Below are 19,850 nucleotides of genomic sequence, written 5' to 3'. Positions count from 1 at the left end.
GCCCATAAGAGCTGCGGAGCTGCAGCACTCCCTGCTTTGTCAAGAAAATAAAAATAATTTTAATTTTAATTTGTAGAATAATTTTTATAGCTTTTCTTAAGTAAATTGCTTTATATTTCATCTGGCCGGGAATATGTACTATTTTTGCACATCGACTGTATTGGAATTGAAACTGCATTCAAAGTCGTCCTGGGATCTGCAGGATGGAACAGCTCACGGAGAGTGTCTTGCATGGTCAGGGGGTAGAGAGGTGAAGGGAAGCAGAGGGAAACTGCCGCTGTTTAAAACCCATATTTCGCTGCAGTGGCTTGCAGAGCCAGGCTACAAAGGAAGATCTTTTCTCCCCTCCCACACAGCTATTGTAATGCTGCGTCAAATGGATTCTCTATTCCCTTCAAACTTAATGACAAAATTTTTATTTTCTCTTCACATACTTATCGTTGTAGAATCTTATCGAGTTAATATAACGAAATTAATATCCTCTTTTGCCTTATTATTATATATCCAGCATTCTTAACTCAAAATGTTTGCGCGAGTAGAATCCTTTTGATATAGCATGTAAAATACGAAAGAGACCTCTTTCCAGTTTTAGAAAATTGTTGACCATCAGTATATCCGAGTGTTGCTTTGGTGTGACATCTTAGTACCGTAACTTAACCACTGCAAATGTGCTAGCATGAGTGTGTGTGAATTACAGAATATTAATTTTTCTCAAGTTTCCCTCGCGGAGAAGAATCAAGTGAAATTTGTATATACCAAAATCTACTGCAGCGCCCCCAATCCACAAGTTCACGAGCCGCCACTGTGAATACTGATCAGTTATTACTTTTCTAAAATCTGTAAACACTTATTTTTCCAGTGAACACTTTTTATTTGAAGAAATTCCTGTAATTACTTGTCTGATCAGTAATTACTTAAACATTTTTAAGTAGCTTAGATATAAAAAAAGATTTGATCATTTAACTTTTTTAGTACTATAAAAGTTAAATAAACAAATCTTTTCATGCTTAATATACATACATTACACTTCATAAAATGCTATTAAGAATATTAAAATATCTAATAATTACCTTAAAACAATATCAAATTTGCATATTTTTCTTACAACCGTAAAGTATTTACATAATAAAATATACAATTAATTAAATATCTGCATGATCCTTTTACTGGAATGTTTTAAAGACCTACATCAACAATATAGTGTAGGATCTTTTTTTTTTGTGGGATAAGCCCTTTTACCTTTTAACTGCTTGACATTATATGGATTTTTGTTCTTTTGATTTCTGATGAAGGAAAATATTGAAATTTCAGTGCTGAGTTGAACAACTTAGTGATATGGCATAACTTTGTTTGGTAGATTTTTAAGAATTAGGTTATTTATTTTTATTTATTATACATTTGTTAATTTATTTTTATTTCATTTTGAATCTTGCGTACACTACTTTTAACACTTGAATATAATTAATTAATTAACCAGTGGACTTACTCGTGTTAATTATGTAAGTTTGTGCGGCTTACAGCTGTTTCGGTACTTCACACACCATCGTCAGAGCCTACTAGACTCCACTATTTGACTCCACTTTTCAACACCTTTGAACAATCAAAAGCACCCACATAACAGGCAGAGAAGTTCGAGATGACGCTGAGATCTAATAGGCTCGGACGATGGTGTGTGAAGCACCGAAACAGCTGTAAGCCACACACATAATTAACACGAGTAAGTCCACTAGTTAATTAATTAATTATATTTTTATTTATTGATATATTTATTTGTTTTACTTATTTATTTATTTGTATATTTATTTATTAGGTTAGTTATTTATATATTTATTTATCAATTAATCAAATTATCTACTTATCTATTTATTTATTTATTCACTCATTTATTTATTTATGTACGGTATTTATTTATTTATTTACCTATTTATTTATTTATTTATTTATTTATTCATTCATTTATTCATTCATTCATTTATTCATTTATTTATTTATTTATTCATTTATCTATTTATTTATATATTAATTTATTTTGCTAAGCAAAACAAAAACGCTACGAACTTACCTTAAGTTCTTAACAGACATACTGAATTTCGCTATACTCGTATTTACGTGTGCGAATCTCAGAAAACCTCTGTTACAAACACACTTCTTACAATACCTAACTACTTAAATATGATTAGTGGTAGGGACGGAAGGAAAAATCACTTTCACTCCAGTGAGTGAACTGTTCGTTCCAGTGAAACAGTGATCAAGCGGTGATTTACTCAATGCACCATAAACAATTATTGTAACTGTGTGACAAACCATGTGCAAGATACCACTTCAATGAGTGTTTAAAGAGAAAATCGCTGCTGGAATACAGCAGAGCCCAAAACTAATGCACATTTGTCAGCACTTCTCATTATTATAAACAATTGTAACGCGTGTAATATTTACACTATTTCTCAGTGATTTCAACATACAGCTCAATGTCTTACCTTGCAATCTCCTGCCACTTATTGAGCAAATTCTTAACTGCTTGACGTTACATGGATTTTTGTTCTTTTGATTTCTGATAAGGAAAATATTGAAATTTCAGTGCTGAGTTGAACAACTTAGTGATATGGCGTAACTTCGTTTTGTAGATTTTTATGAATTAGGTTATGTATTTTTATTTATTATACATTTATTTATTTATTTTTATTTAATTATTTATATATTTATTTGCTTTATTTATTTATTTGTTTATGTATTTGTATATTTATTTATTACGTTAGTCATTTATATATTTATTTATCAATTAATCAAATAATCTCCTTATCTATTTATTTATTCACTCATTCATTCATTCATTCATTCATTCATTCATTCATTCATTCATTCATTCATTCATTCATTCACTCAGTTATGTATTTATTTATTTATTTACTTACTTTATTTATTTATTTATTTATTTATTTATTTATTTATTTATTTATTTATTCATTTACTTACTTACTTACTTACTTACTTACTTATTTATTTATTTATTTATTTATTTATTTATTTATTTATTTATTTATTTATTTATTTATTTATTTTAATATGCAAAACAAATCGTTACGAACTTATACACAAACTTCTTAACAGACATACTGAACTTCAACGTACGATTACGAGTATATATTTACGTGTTCGAATCTCAGAACACATCTGTTACAAACACACATCTTACAATATCTACTTATTTAAATATGATTTAATAATGGAGATGGAAGGAAAAATCACTTTCACTCCAGTGAGTGAACTGTTCGGTTACCAGTGAAACAGTGATCAAGCGGTGATTTACTCACTTCTCCATAAACAAATTGTAACGTGTGTAACATTTAAGGTACGGTCACACATCGCTACTTTTGCTGTGCAACTTTTGTACTGCAGCTGCAAAAGTTGCGTGTCGTGTTCACACGTAAGCCAAAAGTAGCGCGCTGCACGCTACATTTCGTGCTGCGCAACCCGAGTGCTGCAAAAGTTGCAACTGGAGGTTGCGAGTCTGTTCACACGCAAGGCGCTGCTTTTGCAGCCGCAGTCATGCTGCAGGTTCCCATCTCCGTGTTGACTTCTCAATATACATTTTGTGGTTATGTTCGCATTATTAAGAAACTCATGCGAAAGCTTACTTATCTATTATTTGCTTTTCTGTCGTATCTAGTATTCAGAAATTGACATTATTTTTACTATAAAGCTTTTAAAAACGCCTATATACTTAAATGATAACCAACAGTATATTCACGTAATCAATGTTGGCAACCCTCCTGTTTGGAACTACGCTACGGAAAATTTAAAAAATGAATTATATCGTCATCAATTATGCTCTGACTGTGTTGTGTATTTAATAACTGTTACAAATAATTTATTTTCATCACATTTAACATTAAAATATATCCAAACAATAAAAATATCATTGGCACATTTGGGTGGTAACACTGGTTGCAACCGCAGCAAAAGTTTCAACAAAACCGATATCAAAAATGCTGCGGCTGCAACCCTGAGAACCCTGGACACACGTCGCTACTTCTAAGTTGCGCGCAGCATGGAAAAGTAGCGGGCAGCAGGTTCGGCAGCCGCTACTTTTCGGGTTGCACCGTTGTTCACACGTCACAGTACGAGAGTTGCGCAGTTTTTTGTACTGCAGCGCTGCAAAAGTAGCGACGTGTGACCGTACCTTTACACTATATCACAGGGATTTCAAATTCAGTTCAGTGTCCTACTTTGCAGTCTTCTGCCACCTATTGAGCAATTTTTGCACTTCTTGACATTACATGGATTTTTGTTCTTTCGATTTCTGATGAAGGAAAATATTGAAATTTCAGTGCTGAGTTTAACAACTTTGTGATATGGCATATCTTTTTTTGGTAGATTTTTTAATAATTAGGTTATTAATTTTATCTGACCCAGGAGACTTTGAAGATTTTAAAGTTTTTATAATTTTTTAACTTCTGAAAGGATATAAAAAAATTTATGCGTTTTTTTAAATTGCTTTTCTGAAGAATTACCATTATTTATTTATTTAATTATTTATTCTTTCATTTACTTATTTATCCATTCATTTATTTATCTACATACTGCTTGTATACTTTGTGACCTGGTAGAGTGTAAGAGAAGGCCCCCTTAACTCTGCCAGTATAAATAAATTATTATTATTATTATTATTATTATTATTATTATTATTATTATTATTAACACTAACTTCTTAACAGATATACTGAACTTCAACGTACGAGTGTATCTTTACGTGTGCAAATCTCAGAACACCTCTATTATAAACACACTTCTTACAGTACAGTACCTACTTACTTCATATGATTTAATGGTAGAGATGGAAGGAAAAATCACTAGCAGCGATTTTTCACCGGTGATTAAAAAATTACTTTCAAACCAGTGAGTGAACTGTTCATTAACCAGTGAAACAGTGATCAAGCGATGATTTATTCACTGCATCATAAACAACTGTAACGTGTGTAACACATCGCAGGAATTTTTTAATGTATAATTAATACAAAGGTAGCATCAAAACCTCTAGGTTTTTTGCCTACGCATAAATATAATTAACAACGTAAGAGGAAAACTAAGTGGGACAAAACCACTGAATCAAAATTCAGTGGTGATAACATCAGATTATCGCAGGGATTTGAACATACAGCTCAATGTTTTACTTTGCAGTCTTCTGCCACCTATTGAGCAATTTTTGAACTGCTTGACATTACATGGATTTTTCTTCTTTTGATTTCTGATGAAGGAAAATATTGAAATTTCAGTGCTGAATTGGTAAACTTAGTTATATGGCATAACTTTGTTTGGTAGATTTTTAAGAACTAGGTTATTCATTTTATCTGACCCAGGAAACTTTGAACATTTTAAAGTTTTGATAATTTTTTTTAATTCTGAAAGAATTGTATCTTTTTTAAACTAGCTTTTCTAAACAATTACCAATTTCTGTCTCCTGAGGGATGAATGCAGTAATAGACTGTGGTTTCAGTTTGCAGCCATTTCTCTATTAATTCGTCCTGGACATTTCGCATGTTATGTTGATAATTAGCGGATTAGCGGGGCATTAAAAATGTTATGGTGGCTTACAGTGAGGGAAAAATTTCACTAGTCAGCATGGTGGAATTACGGAAGCGCAATTAAAAATTCGGAAATTTTTACCGCTTGGAAACTGGAAAAAAATATGGAAACGAAATATATGTAGGCCTAAATCAGGGAGTGAAACAAGGTTGTCCTTTATTCGCAACACTTTTTAACATTTATACTGACGCAGTCATTCATGAATGGCAAAGTATACCTTTTAAGAATTCTATTGTAGGGAATATTTTTTACATTATAACAATGTTACTGTTTATGGTATATATATTTATAATGTACTACAATTAATTTATTCAAATCTTTCAGACTTTCAGCAAAATAGTGACTTTCACACTTATGATACTCGCAATAAAAATAATTGAAGTATTCCGGTACATCACCTTACAAATATTAGCAGAACGTACATGGTTTTTGGTGTTAAAATTTACAATAGCTAGCCTGAGGATATTAAATATACAAATATTACTCTTAAATTCAGAAAATATAAAAAAGAAACAGAATTGTGTCCCTACAGTCTAGAGGACGTTTTACTCCATCTCTATTTAATGGTCCTTAATATAATATGGAAAAAATGTTTGTGCTTTTGCATTATGTCGTATTTGTATACATGCAATGTTTCAAAATCTTGAAAGTATTACTTAAAAAATGTGAGCCTTGGAGAAAAAGTGGATAATATTTTATGCATACAGCATTCCTGTTCAGTACTGCAAAGTAGGTGGGTAGAGTCAATAGCTGCAGATAATCGCATGAAATAAGAAATTAAAATTAAAAAAATAAGTGTCGAATAAATTAATTAAGTAATAAAGCTGAAGAAAATCGTAAGAAAAAGAAAACATAGATTTGTAAGAATTATTTTCGTACAGTCCGAAGGATGTGTGTTACATCAGTTTAATAGTTCGCATTAACGACAATAGAACTCGCTGCAGTTCCTACCGCAGACTAACCTCTGAGCTTCCCAACTCTCTTTCGAATCTGCCACCTGGTGGATTAATAAGAAACTATGAGAATGATATAACATTCAATACAATTTTTTCAGCCTTGTCAAGAAAATGAAATGAAACTACAATAATTGAACTTCGTTATAATGACATCCGTTTATACGACACTATCTATAGTGTCAAAAATTCTGTGGCGTCAATTAATTCCTCATAAGGCATGTGCTTTTCTTCCTTCCTTAAACGACATACATAAATACATCTACTTCGTCTATAACGTCATTGACATTCTATATTTTCAACGTAATTTTCCAAGAACGAGGCTGTTTTAAGATTTGAATACACATTCCATTATAGAGCAGTAATATCTGCTCATGCAAGTTCCCTACCCCACACTAGCATTTATAGTCCGCATTGAATAATATAGGTCTACCTGCACAACAGCTGAACAGTTCAGTTACGGGAGTTTTGCAGACTTTTAAAAAGAAAAAAACATTGCTACAAAAAATAAGGAATGAATGTGAGTGTGCCGGGTTAATATTAATTAACCAATCATCACAAAAATAAAAAAAAATCGTCAGGACTGTCGCTGGGTAGTAACCCGAACACACGTTTCAGCGTCACATTGTTGACAAGTAACTCCATCTGTTAGCACAACCATAAAGCATCTAATAGATGCTATAGAGTTACCAACAATGAAAAAATAAATAAATAAATAAATAAAAATAAGGAGTTTAGTATAGAAGAAAAAGTGAAAGTGATACGAGAAATTGTATTGTATTTTATTGTATTTATTTACATTCCATGGTATTCGTACATCGTTTCATAGTAGCTAGAATATGGAACTTGTCAAAAAAATCTTAATAGTACTGTAAAGTCTTAATTATAGTCACAGTTAGTTAGTCCGAAGACATGTCTGAACCTCACAAGTGATACAAAGACCTTCAACTTCACTCCTTGTTCCATATTAAAGAATTTCTACCACTTAGTCTAAAAAAGAATCTTATTCAGACGCTTGTAATGCCCCATTTTGATTATTGCGATTCCTTGCTAACTAATGTAAGTTCACTCTTAGCTGAGAGATTACAACGTGTTCATAATGTGTGCATACGATTCGTCTGCAATACTCGTAAATTTGACCATATAACACCTTCCCTCCAGTTACTTTCATGGGTGCGTCTAAAGGAACGAAGAACAATACATTCACTGTCTCTTCTGTTTAGAATCATGCATACTTCTACTCCGAATTATCTGTTATCGCGCTTTCAATTTCTTACAACTCTTCGAAACCGACATCAAGCACTTCTTTCTATCCCTCATCATAGAACGTCTTTATACTCATCTTCCTATACTGTAGAAATACCTCGCCTCTGGAATTCGTTACCTAATGACGTCAGGGACTGCCGGACTTTATCACAATTCAAAATTAAATTGGAAAATTTTCTCTTAGTTAATGTTTTTAGGTATTGCTAGAAGTATTGATTTGTGTTTTTTTCTTTTTCTTTTTTTAATCTACATTAAAATTGCGAGTTTCTTGTTTATGTTAGTTAATCAGTTAGGATACAATTAACTATGATGCTTAATCACTCATTTAAAGTTAGTGTGACTGCAACCTGTGTATATTTTTGCGTGGCTTTACTTTGTTTATAGTGTTTTTCTCTCTCTCTTTATTTTTTGTGTAGCTTTACTTTGTATATAGTGTATTTTTTCTGTTTATTTCTATTATTATATTTGTATTCCTGGTGTTGTGGAAGAGAAGGCATGATGGCCTTAACTACACCAGAATAAATAAATAAATAAATAAAAAAGAAGAAATCACTTACGACGCAACTAGACCAGCATATACATTCCTCCATTGCATACAAACAATTTGACGGAGTTACGCAATAATAGACCAAGCGACAATTTGAAAAAAAAATAGATATTTGCACATATCTGTTGATGGCCAGCTAATTTAACTCGGAAAAAATCAAGAATGCGATATATGAATTTTGCTGCTATGTATAAGCAAAATTTCGTTTATTGTATAAAATTCATTTATTTTGCTTTGATATATTAATTCAACTGCTGGTCTCTTAACAAAAATCGGTTAGCCTTTTTTGGTATTATTTGTGCCATTTTTTGTAATAGTATGAATGTTATAATACTTTTTGCATAAAATGTTTTATAAAACATAACAGATTTATTTCAATGGCCAATATCTCGAAACAGGTTTTTGGCGCTTGGTCTATTATTGCGTAACTCCGTCCAATTGCTCTTCCTCTGACACACAATAGTCACTGTCTAGATGAAATATAGGCTATACAGAATTTCACGATATTCCTAGCGAGATACACAGAATGACAGTCTGTTAAAAACCTCGACAATGCGCGCCACGCACACGTCAAACTTTTGGTTTCACGTTGTGCCGCATCACGTTCACCCAGGCAATCGTGGACATGGCTAGTCACACATGCTCAGTACGCTGTAGCCATCAGATTATATGCTCGCGGCCAAGTTCAGTCATTCAATGTTGTCTCCTCGTGTCTACTCGAGACCGTCTTGTCGCGTCTGATTCTGTGTGCACCACATCAAAATTGTTTGTATATGCTACATCGTCGACTAGCTATATATTACACTAGGGATGAAGTTACAGGAGAATGGAGGAAGTTACACAACTCAGAACTGCACGCATTGTATTCTTCACATGACATAATTAGGAACATTAAATCCAGACGTTTGAGATGAGCAGGACATGTAGAACGTATGGGCGAATCCAGAAATGCATATAGAGTGTTAGTTGGGAGGCCGGAGGGAAAAAGACCTCTGGGGAGGCCGAGACGTAGATGGGAGGATAATATTAATCTTACACAGGATAGGGACCGATGGCGGGCTTATGTGAGGGCGGCAGACTTCAGATGCATACAGAAGAGTTTTACAATATAGTCTACTAGTACCCACTCGTTGTCTTGTTGGCTGTTGCTTCAAGAGGAGGAGAATGATGATGTTAAAGATTTAAGATTAGGCCAACTAGTTTACTGTGCAAATGAGGGTGCCCAAATATTTTCAATAGAAGTACAGGCTACATTTTCAATTTTTCTTGAAAATCCTGTCCGTGTACGACTTTTGCTAAAGTCATAAGTAACAAGAAAACTACTAAATTCTCCAAATGAATTTGTATTTTAAATGCAAACCCAGCATTCTCACGTCTTTCCTATTTTTACTATATATATTTACTTCTTTTGTGCAACTTTCTCCATTCTCCTGCAACTTCAACTCTCTTAGTCCCAAATATTTTCCCAAGAACCATATTCTCAAACACCCTTAATCTCTGTTTCTTTCTCAAAGTGAGAGTCCAAGTTTCACAACCGTATAGAACAACCGGTAATTAACTGTTTTATAAATTCTGACTTTCAGATTTTTTGACAGCAGACTAGAAGACAAAAGCTTCCCAACCGAATAATAACAGGCATTTCCCATATTTTATGGTTTCGTAACAAGCTCTTTTTTTTACGGTGATGGGTTATTAGCCCTTCGCCCAACCCCCAAGCTGGAGGACTACCCCTTATCGGCTGTCCACGACTGCATATTCAATATATTCGCAGCTACCCTCCATATATAGAGGCCGTCGATTAATCTTGCATAGGCTAGGGACCGATTACAGACTTATGTGAGGGCGGCAATGAACCTGCGTGTTCCTTGAAAGCCATTTGTAAATAAATAATATTTACTTCTTTATTTATCTAATGTTTGATAGTTATTTTCCTAATATAGAACTATAATACCAAGAAGACGATCCATTTATTAAAGATAGATATCAAATCAAATTTACTGCATGTGAAAGGAATAGAGAAGTGTAAGACATATAAGAAGATAATGGGAAGAAGGCAGTCCATTTATAAAAACAAAAATGTAATTGAAGAAGAAACATTTCGTAGTCACATCATAATGAATGTAAACAATTATAAATGAAGAGTAAAAGGATGAGAAATACGTGAGATAAAAATAAGGACATTTTTAAATACAGAAACACAGAATAGAGTTGCTGTGATATTCAAAGTTGGCAACACTTGTGCATATAGATTAATTATATTTGAGCCCTACAGTAAAAGAGTGGACTATGTCCATATTTCACATTAAAAAAAAAGGCATTTTAGTTCATTCATGGGTTTATTTTAGACATTATCAATAGCACACACACAACAGTTAATTATTTAGTAACTTTGTATGCATATCATTGATGTGTGAAATAAAACATATAATGAAATAAAATTTCGATTCCTTGAATGTGAAATACGGACATAATGGGAGAAGAGAATGTTACATAATATATTTTTTTCTCGCTGTTATTTATACTCGCTTTGGTTATATCGCGAGTTAATCTTTGGTTGAAATCCGAAGGCCTGTGTATTATTGTTGAGACTGGTTCTATTGTTGTGAACTAGATGGCGACTGTATATGTATTACTGAAATGTTATATTATGAAGTAGAAGAAGTTAAGGAAATATAGAAAAAATTTTGTAATTTTTATGTATTATTTTGTTAGTTAACTACATTATATATCTTTCTTTTCTCGTTACGGTATTTGATTTATTATTTCGTTTTCAAACGCCATGTTCGATCGCCGATGTTTAGTTCCAGGCTTCGTAAAATTATTACACAAGAATTAACGTTAAATAGTTACTTAATTACAATAACTGAATAAATTTCTTCAGTAATAAATGTTGCATTGTATTAAATAAAAATATATTCATAACAATATTAAATATATTAATCCTGCTTTTATAATATTTAGTATATTGTGATACGTTCATTCATAGAGGGCGGCAGTACTTCAGATTCAACTGCCATTCGCGAGAAGAGCAGCCGGGTTCGAAAAATTGCGTCTCATTTGTTGTAGTACCATCGATGTAGAAACAAGTCAGGCAACCAACAAGCTAGGTGGTGAGTAAATTACATTAAATTAATTCGTGGCAGCAATTCAGTTCTAAATACTAAATTTATGGGCATTTCAGAAATATTTGTTTCTATGCGTGCTAGAGTAGTACCTACGCGTAAGACCCCTTCTAGTTTGTAATATTTTTGTTTTATATTAGGAATCTTTGAAAAGTTTTGAAAAAACAGGTTTGATTTCATACAAATTTATAGCTAATACAAATATTCAGTGACTCGTTACTTATTTTTGATCGTCAAAAGTTTTAAAAACATTATTTACGTTTCCTAGTATATTTGTTGGTCTGTGCAGGATATTTCTATCCATTACTTCCGCTCGATACTATGAATCTCATACCATTATCCTATCTGACTCGATACACAAATCAGCGCGTATGAAAAAAAAACCGTTAAAATGCTATGTTTTATTTAACGACGCTCGCAACTGCCGAGGTTATATCAGCGTCGCCGGTGTGCCGAAATTTTGTCCCGCAGGAGTTCTTTTACATACCAGTAAATCTACTGATATGAATCTGTCCCATTTAAGCACACTTAAATGCCATTGACCTGGCCCGGAATCGAACCCGCTACCTCGAGCACAGAACGCCAGCGCTAGCCTATACTAACTGTGTCAGCCAGGCCGACGTGTCTGAAATGACGAATGTTAAATTATAGGGACATAAAATGCTAGAGATTTACGCAGCTTTAATTTTACAAACGTTCCTCGTCTCGAGTAATATTCTAGCAGGGGTTGGGTCATTACGCGGAGAAATTTTTCTATCTACTTGTTGAAAACTATGGTAAAATTTGTAACATACTGTATGTAAGAAATTGCAGAACTAAAGTTTGTCTAATAATGCATTACAAGAACACTAATGTAAGAAACTAGTCACTTGACTATCATAACTAATACTCTAGAGCAGGCCTGCACAAGGTTTGCGCTCTCCGAGCCGGCTCGAAGCTCATGAGCGGAATGCAGATATTAGCTGCGCTCTGTGTAAGGGTGGACTGGAAGAAGGGGTGATCTCGTACAAAATATAGGTCCACAAAAGGTGTTCATGAAATGAATTTTACGAAACTATCTTGGACTATTATTAATTAGTAAAGAAATATTTATTTTACAGAAATAATAGAAACTCTATAGCTACTTAAATGTACAATAACATTTTGTTATATGTTTATTTATCAGTACATGAAAACGGAGTTTTATGCTGTTGGCAGCTGAAGGAAACAGTAGGCCTACTGATCGTAATCAAACATCAGTTACAGATGTTCGATGTCTGCCTTTATTAAAGTTGATTATAGAAAACAGTTGCTCACAAATATAAATGAGCCAAACATAGCAATCATTTTCACAGCCAGCCTGTGTAGTCGTGGATATTATTTCTAAGGTTTAGTCTTGTAAAACTCAACCAGACTAGTAGTATTATTCAAAAGATCTTTAGCCCTTAGGTCACATTGAAGATCAATAAGTTCGGTGAATGTTACTTATGTCCCGCCCACTATAGGAGACATAGGCCAGTTTTACACTAATCCTAAACATTTAGTATAACTTGTTGCTTGTGTAGGCATCTTGGTGAAACGAGCGTTGAGCGATTTCCGCCGCTTTTGGAATAGACACCGACGCACTTGAACTGCCAGCATAAAAAACAAAAAATCACACTCAATCTCTTTCACCTTCATCTTGATGGGATAATAAAAGCCTAAACTAACCTAACCTAACCTAACCTAAGTGCGTCGGTGTCTATTCCAAAATCGGCGGAAGTCTCTCAACGCTCGTTTAACCAATATTCGTTCAGTGGGCGGTGGATACTCCACATTGACCTTGCCGGTGTGCCGGAATTTTGAGTCTGTTACATTTAAGCACACTTAAATGTTATGTATGACACTGTGTCAACTGGTGTTGAAGGAATTTATTATGATGACTTTAAACTTCTTCCAGATTAAGACAAAATCTTGGAACCTAGAAATAAATTCATTTTGAATTTAAATTAATATTTGCACATAATCGTTTAACATGGCTTCATCACGAGCAGTTTCTATCGTTCGAAAGAGCCATATTACCTTCCCGAAACTGACTTACGAAAAGTGTAAATTTACGACTGAAATCCTGTAATTTATTCAACACGAGCGGGCCCGGGCTCAAGTCCTGGAACAAGTTACCTGGTTGAGGTTTTTCCGGAGTTTTCCCTCAATCCACTAAGAGCAAATGCTGGGTAACTTTCGGCGATTAACCTTGGACTCATTTCGCCAGTATTATCACCTTCATGTCATTCAGACGCTAGATAGCCACAGCAGTTGATAAAACTTCGTAAAATAACCCACTATAAATTGTATTATATCTTTTGTAATAATGATGAACAAGACTGCAGAACTACAAATCACAAAATTCGTCAATGTATTCGGAAAATGTAACACATTATAGCCTACCGACATATTATATTCCAATGAATGACTGAGTTTAGAATATCTTATGTGACCCTTAATCAAAACAGAAAATTATTCTAAGACAAAGATAATAATTCAACTCAGTAATAAAAATATTATATATATTTTTTTTTGTTTCATAATCGGTTGGTTGGAAGTAAATCCCGAAAAGACTAAGTATATGATTGTCTCGTGATCAGAATATTGCATGAAATGGAACTATAAAAGTTGGAGATTTATACTTCGAAGAGGTGGAAAAATTCAAATATCTTGGAGCAACAGTAACAAATATAAATGAAACTCGGGAGGAAATTAAACTCAGAATAAATATTGGAAATGCCTGTTATTATTCGGTTGAGAAGTTTGTCATCTAGTCTGCTGTCAAAAAATCTGAAAGTTAGAATTTATAAAACAGTTATATTACCGGGTCTTCTGTATGGCTGTGAAACTTGGACTCTCACTTTGAGAGAGGAACAGAGATTGAAGGTTTTTAAGAATAAGTTTCTTAGGATAATATTTGGGGCTAAGAGGGATGAAGTTACCAGGAGAATGGAGAAAGTTACACAACGCAGAGCTGCACGCATTGTATCCTTCACCTGACATAATCAGGAACATTAAATTCAGACGTTTGCGATGGGCAGGGCATGTAGAACGTATTGGCGAATCCAGAAATGCATATAGAGTGTTAGTTGGGAGGCCAGAGGGGAAAAGACCCTTGGGGAGGCCGAGACGTAGATGGGAGGATAATATTAGGATGGATTTGAGGGAGGTGGGATATGATGGAGACTGGATTAATCTTGCTCAGGACAGGGACCAATGGCGGGCTTATGTGAGGGCGGCAATGAACCTCCGGGTTCCTTAAAAGCCAGTAAGTAATCGGTTATTTTTTATTCAGAATCAGATTTCACACATGTGCTTAAAAAAAATTATCCAAAAGATAGAATGGACTGATAGACACTTGATAATTACCCAATTACGTAAAATTGGGTTAACACAGTAAATGTTTAAACATTGGTTTATTGTACGTACACTTCGAAGTTGAGGCACAAACTCTGAAGTTACGTGCACACAGGATAAAGCAGAGTTTACACAGTTTCCCATCATACACACAACGTATCATTTGAACATTTTGCAATGTTGACCGAGCAAGTGAATAAATAAATAAACTTTCACCCGAAGGACAAACGTAAATATTACGTTGGTCAGAATACAATGTATGATTTTCACTCAGGTGTAGGAACATAACCTTTTCTCAGGTCTATAAAGAGTTATATTTTTAGTAGGTTATTGTACGACGCTTTATAAGCATCTTAGGCTATTTAGCGTCTTAATGAGATAAAGATGATAATGCGGGTGAAATGAGTCCGGGGTCCAGCATCGACAGTTAGCCAGCATTTGCTCTTATTTGGTTGCGGGAAAACCTTGGAAAAAACCTCAACCAGATAACTTGTCCCAACCGGGAATCGAACCCGGGCCACCTGGTTTCGCGGCCACACGCACTAATCGTTACTCCACAGGGACGGACCATAGTTATACAGAGCAATAATGTTTAAAGATGTAATTTTTAGCAATGGTTTATTATTATTATCATTATTATTATTATTAGTATTATTATTATTATTATTATTATTATTATTATTATTTATCGGAAATTTTTGGATTTTTCCAGCAATATTTTATACATGTAATAAAATAGATTTGCGATGCTCTAACTCAGGAAATAATGCCCTCACTGGCTTCAACTCTACTAATTATAATTTTTCCACCCTCAAACTCGGGAAACTACGTCGTCGACAATTCCATAGACGAACCGTAAACACTACATCATAACTGTCGCCATTTGTTATTTCGGCTAAAGTGAAAGATTGCATGTGCGCGCGCGCGCTCAATGCCTACTAACTTCACTTTACGTGATTCGGGTTAAAAAGTACGCCAACGACACTTAGTGTTCCCAAGCAGTCACTCGTCCAAGTAGGCTACTTACCGCGCTGAAATTTGCTTGACTTCGGTGATCGGAGAAATTATATTTCGAACATGTTACGCGTAGCCCAACATTACCATATAAACATGATTTATACAAATTGAAGACTATGTAGCGATGCGATTCGTAGTGTGTTGCTGGTTGCGACAAGCTGGGAAAGAGTGTGGTGATACTAGTCAACCATCCTTGGACCTGACTTGGAGCTTAGGCGCTTACCACTAGCAATTACACATTCGGCGCTACACATTCTTTTTCCATTTATGATAAAAGACTGTCCGAACGATGCACAGTGTGTAATTTCAAGCATCTAGCCGGCCAAAAATCATTTTTCACACCCCGTCCATGGATAAATATATAATAGGATGCGAAACTGCGGTCAGAACCATCTGGCTTTTGGGGATCTGAAATAAGGTGATCAGCGCCCAAAGTCGTAGGTGGTGAACATTAGAACTACGTGTTGGGTACATTACCCAGAGTTCTCTATTTATCCGTTCGAGATATTGCTGTACGGGGGAGTCGAGGAGCCGAGATGGCGGACTGAAACTTGCTAATAAGTGAACATAAAGTGATACGCGTGTGTGTAAGCACTGTACGTTAAACAATGATGTTTATGGACGTTGTAAAATAGTGTTGTTGAATGTATTGTAAAGTAATAGTAATATAATAAATTGAACCAAGTAGTTCTTGCGGACTTTTCCATTGTGCTGTACTATAAATACCCAAAGAATACAATCCCAATTATCTAATCTTTTGCTTTATTTTTTGTCTCTGTCTGGTTATATTTTAATCGGGTAGTGTAAAACACATAGTCTCTTTTATCTTCCTGTTGGCTCCGGTAAGAATTTTCAGTAGATGATGCTGTGAGCAATAAAACTGTAAATATTTTATTTTAAATTGGGTTAGTTTTGAATATCGTTGAGGGTGGGAGGGAATACCTTCTGCACAGTTTAACATTTTCGTCACCTGGTGCGCTGCTAAATGCATGGAATAATTACTCTTTTCGCTACTTGGTGCGCTGCTAGATGTAATAACGAACCTCCCACAAACAGATGGCAGCAAGATCAATTTCTACAACAGCGCCTCTAGTATGTGTTACTGGAAACTCAGTAAGTTTCGTATCCTATTATATATTTATCCATGTCCCGTCTTTAATGCTAAATAGACGTGTTTGTAACACTCCAAAGTATAATATCAAAGTGAGGTGACCCTCACAACAGAGCGAAAGTTGCACGTCACCGATAAGATAATTTCCGCTGCAGAGGCAGACGCGCAGTTTGTATTTGGATGATGCAAAGTTAGGAACTTAATACAGTATTTTTCTCTAATACACAGTGTATTATAAGAAGGTATATACTTACAAATAAAGTAAACTTTTTGCTAAAATTATCATTTTGTTGTCCGGAATAAGAGTCTGAATAAACATGTGTAGAGAGTAGAAATTCAACGTTATTACATTACTAGCTAAAAGCACCCGGCATTGATCGGGTTTTCCTTTTTGCTTCAGACTTAAGGAGATCTCGGCAATTCAAGTATAGAAAAACAAAACGAATTACTGTCTTTACTAAGCTTTCCTAGTCCCTAAAGATGAATTTATTTTATTGGGTTATTTTACGACGCTGTATCAACATCTCAGGTTATTTAGCGTCTGAATGAATTGAAGGTGATAATGCCGGTGAAATGAGTCCAGGGTCCAGCACGGAATGTTACCCAGCATTTGCTCTCCATTCTCCTGTAACTTAATCCCTCTTAGCCCCAAATATTTTCCTAAGAACCTTATTCTCAAACACCCTTACTCTGTGTTCCTCTCTCAAAGTGAGGGTTCAAGCTTCACAACCATACGCAACAACCGGTAATATAACGGTTTTATAAATCCTAACTTTCAGATTTTCTTTACAGCAGACTTGATGACAAAAGCTTCTCAACCGTATAATAAGCGTTTCCCGTATTCTGCGTCAATTTCCTCCCGAGTGTCATTTATATTTGTTACTGTTACTCCAAGATATTTCAATTTTTCCACCTCTTCCAAGGATAAATCTCCAATTTTTATAGTTACATTTCGTACAGTATTCTTGTCACGAGACATAATAAAATACTTTGTTTTTTCGGGATTTACTTCCAAACCTAACGCATTACTTGCTTCAAGTAGAATTTCCGTGTTTTCCGTAATCGTTTGTGGATTCTCTCCTAACATATTCACGTCATGCGCATAGACAAGAAGCTGATGTAACCCGTTCAATTCCCAACCTTCTGTTATCGTGCACTTTCCTAATGGCATATTCTAGAGCGAAGTTAAAAAGTGAAGGTGATAGTGCATCTCCTTGCTTTAGCCGCAGTGAATTGGAAAAGTGTCAGATAGGAACTGGCCTATACGGACTCTGTTGTAAGTTTCACTAAGACACATTTTAATTAATCGAACTAGTTTCTTGGGAATACCAAATTCAATAAGAATATTATATAAATCTTCTCTTTTAACCGAGGCATATGCCTTTTTGAAATCGATCAATAACTGATGTACTGTACTCTTATACTCCCATTTTTTTCTCAAATACTGTATCTGTCGAATACAAAAAATCTGATCAATATAGTCACCTATTTCGCTTAAAACCACACTGATGATCCTCAATAATTTCAACTACATATGGAGTTAATCTTCTCGAAAAAATATTGGAGTCCACACCTGTGGAGAAACGGTTAGCGCGTCTGGCCCCGAAACCAGGTGGCCCGGTAGCGGCAAGTTACCTGGTTGAGGTTTTTTCTGGGGTTTTCTCTCAACCCAATATGAGCAAATGCTGGGTAACTTTCGGTGTTGGACCCCTGACTCATTTCACCGGCATTATCACTATCTCATTCAGACGCTAAATAACCTAAGATGTTGATAAAGTGTCGTAAAATAACCTACTAAAATAAAATATAATATTGGACAAAATGTTGTAGAACGTCAACGATAGTGATATTCCTCGAAAGTTACTACAGTTAGTATTGTCCCCCGTTTTAAAATAGGTTCGATTATGAACTCCTTTCATTGTTCTGGAAAATTTCCTTTTCCCAAATAGAAAGTAGAAGCTGATAAATTTCGCTAGATAATGCTCTTCCACCCTCTTGTATTAATACTGCTGGAATTTGATCGATACCTGGAGACTTCTACTTTTCAAATTTTCTATCGCAAGTTCGACTTCAGAAAGTGAGTTCGGGTATAAATGGCTCAGCAGTTTGTAGCCTATTTGAATTTCTTCCTGATCGTTTCTATTTGGCCTATGTATATTTAGTAGTTTTCCAAAATAGTTTTTTTCCATCTGTTCAGGATTGAATGAATCTGGAAGCAAGTCACCATTCTCATCCTTGATCACGTTTACCCTTGCCTGATATCCGTTTTTAAATTCATTTATACCCTTTTATAAACCTCGAATGTTTTTATTCTTACTATTTGTTTCTACCTAATTCAGTTTCTCTTTCAAGTGTACGACTTGCTTCCCGTCTTTTATTGAAATGGTTATCTCTATTCTCCTCAATTGGATCCTGTAAGAATTTCAATTTTGCCTACTTCCTTCTAACTACTACAATGGAACAATCTTAATCAAACCACGGTTTCTTTTTCTTAGCTTCAAAATAACGTATGCTCTGCTCAGCTGCAATTTTGAAATTATCTCCGATATTTTCCCATGCGCTATTAACATCTTACTCTCGTTAAATTCGTCGGAAGTTGCTAAAGCAGCAAACCTATTCGAAATTTCGACCTGATAACCTTGCTTAGTTTCCTCGTCCTTTAATTTCAGAATATTGAATGTACTATAGTCGCGACGCTGTTACTCCCGGCGTGACTCCTCTTCTTTGCTTACGTCTTAGGAAGTCAAGGCTCTATAAAGTCTAGGTAGGTAGTATCGTTCGCCATTTTTGTTCTTTCGTTGCCGAGCTACCATACGAGGAATCTATTTGCCACACCGTTAAACATTATCATGTCGTAGCTCCTATGATAATAAATCAAACGCTCTGTAATT

The 19,850-nt window shown here is 34.6% G+C and overlaps 1 protein-coding gene across 1 annotated transcript in view; it reads left to right on the top strand.

Annotated features, from left to right (window-relative positions):
* The first annotated feature begins 11,375 nt into the window (after positions 1-11,375).
* Positions 11,376-19,850, top strand: part of LOC138702671 (uncharacterized) — a 35,130-nt gene continuing 26,655 nt past the window's right edge. The window contains exon 1 of the mRNA XM_069829998.1: positions 11,376-11,459. The gene's annotated coding sequence lies outside the window, so the exon portion shown is untranslated. The remainder of the gene's footprint in view (positions 11,460-19,850) is intronic.

The sequence above is a fragment of the Periplaneta americana genome, chromosome 7 (genome assembly GCF_040183065.1).
Source record: "Periplaneta americana isolate PAMFEO1 chromosome 7, P.americana_PAMFEO1_priV1, whole genome shotgun sequence".
NCBI lineage: Eukaryota > Metazoa > Arthropoda > Insecta > Blattodea > Blattidae > Periplaneta > Periplaneta americana.
This window is presented reverse-complemented; position numbering and strand designations above follow the sequence as displayed.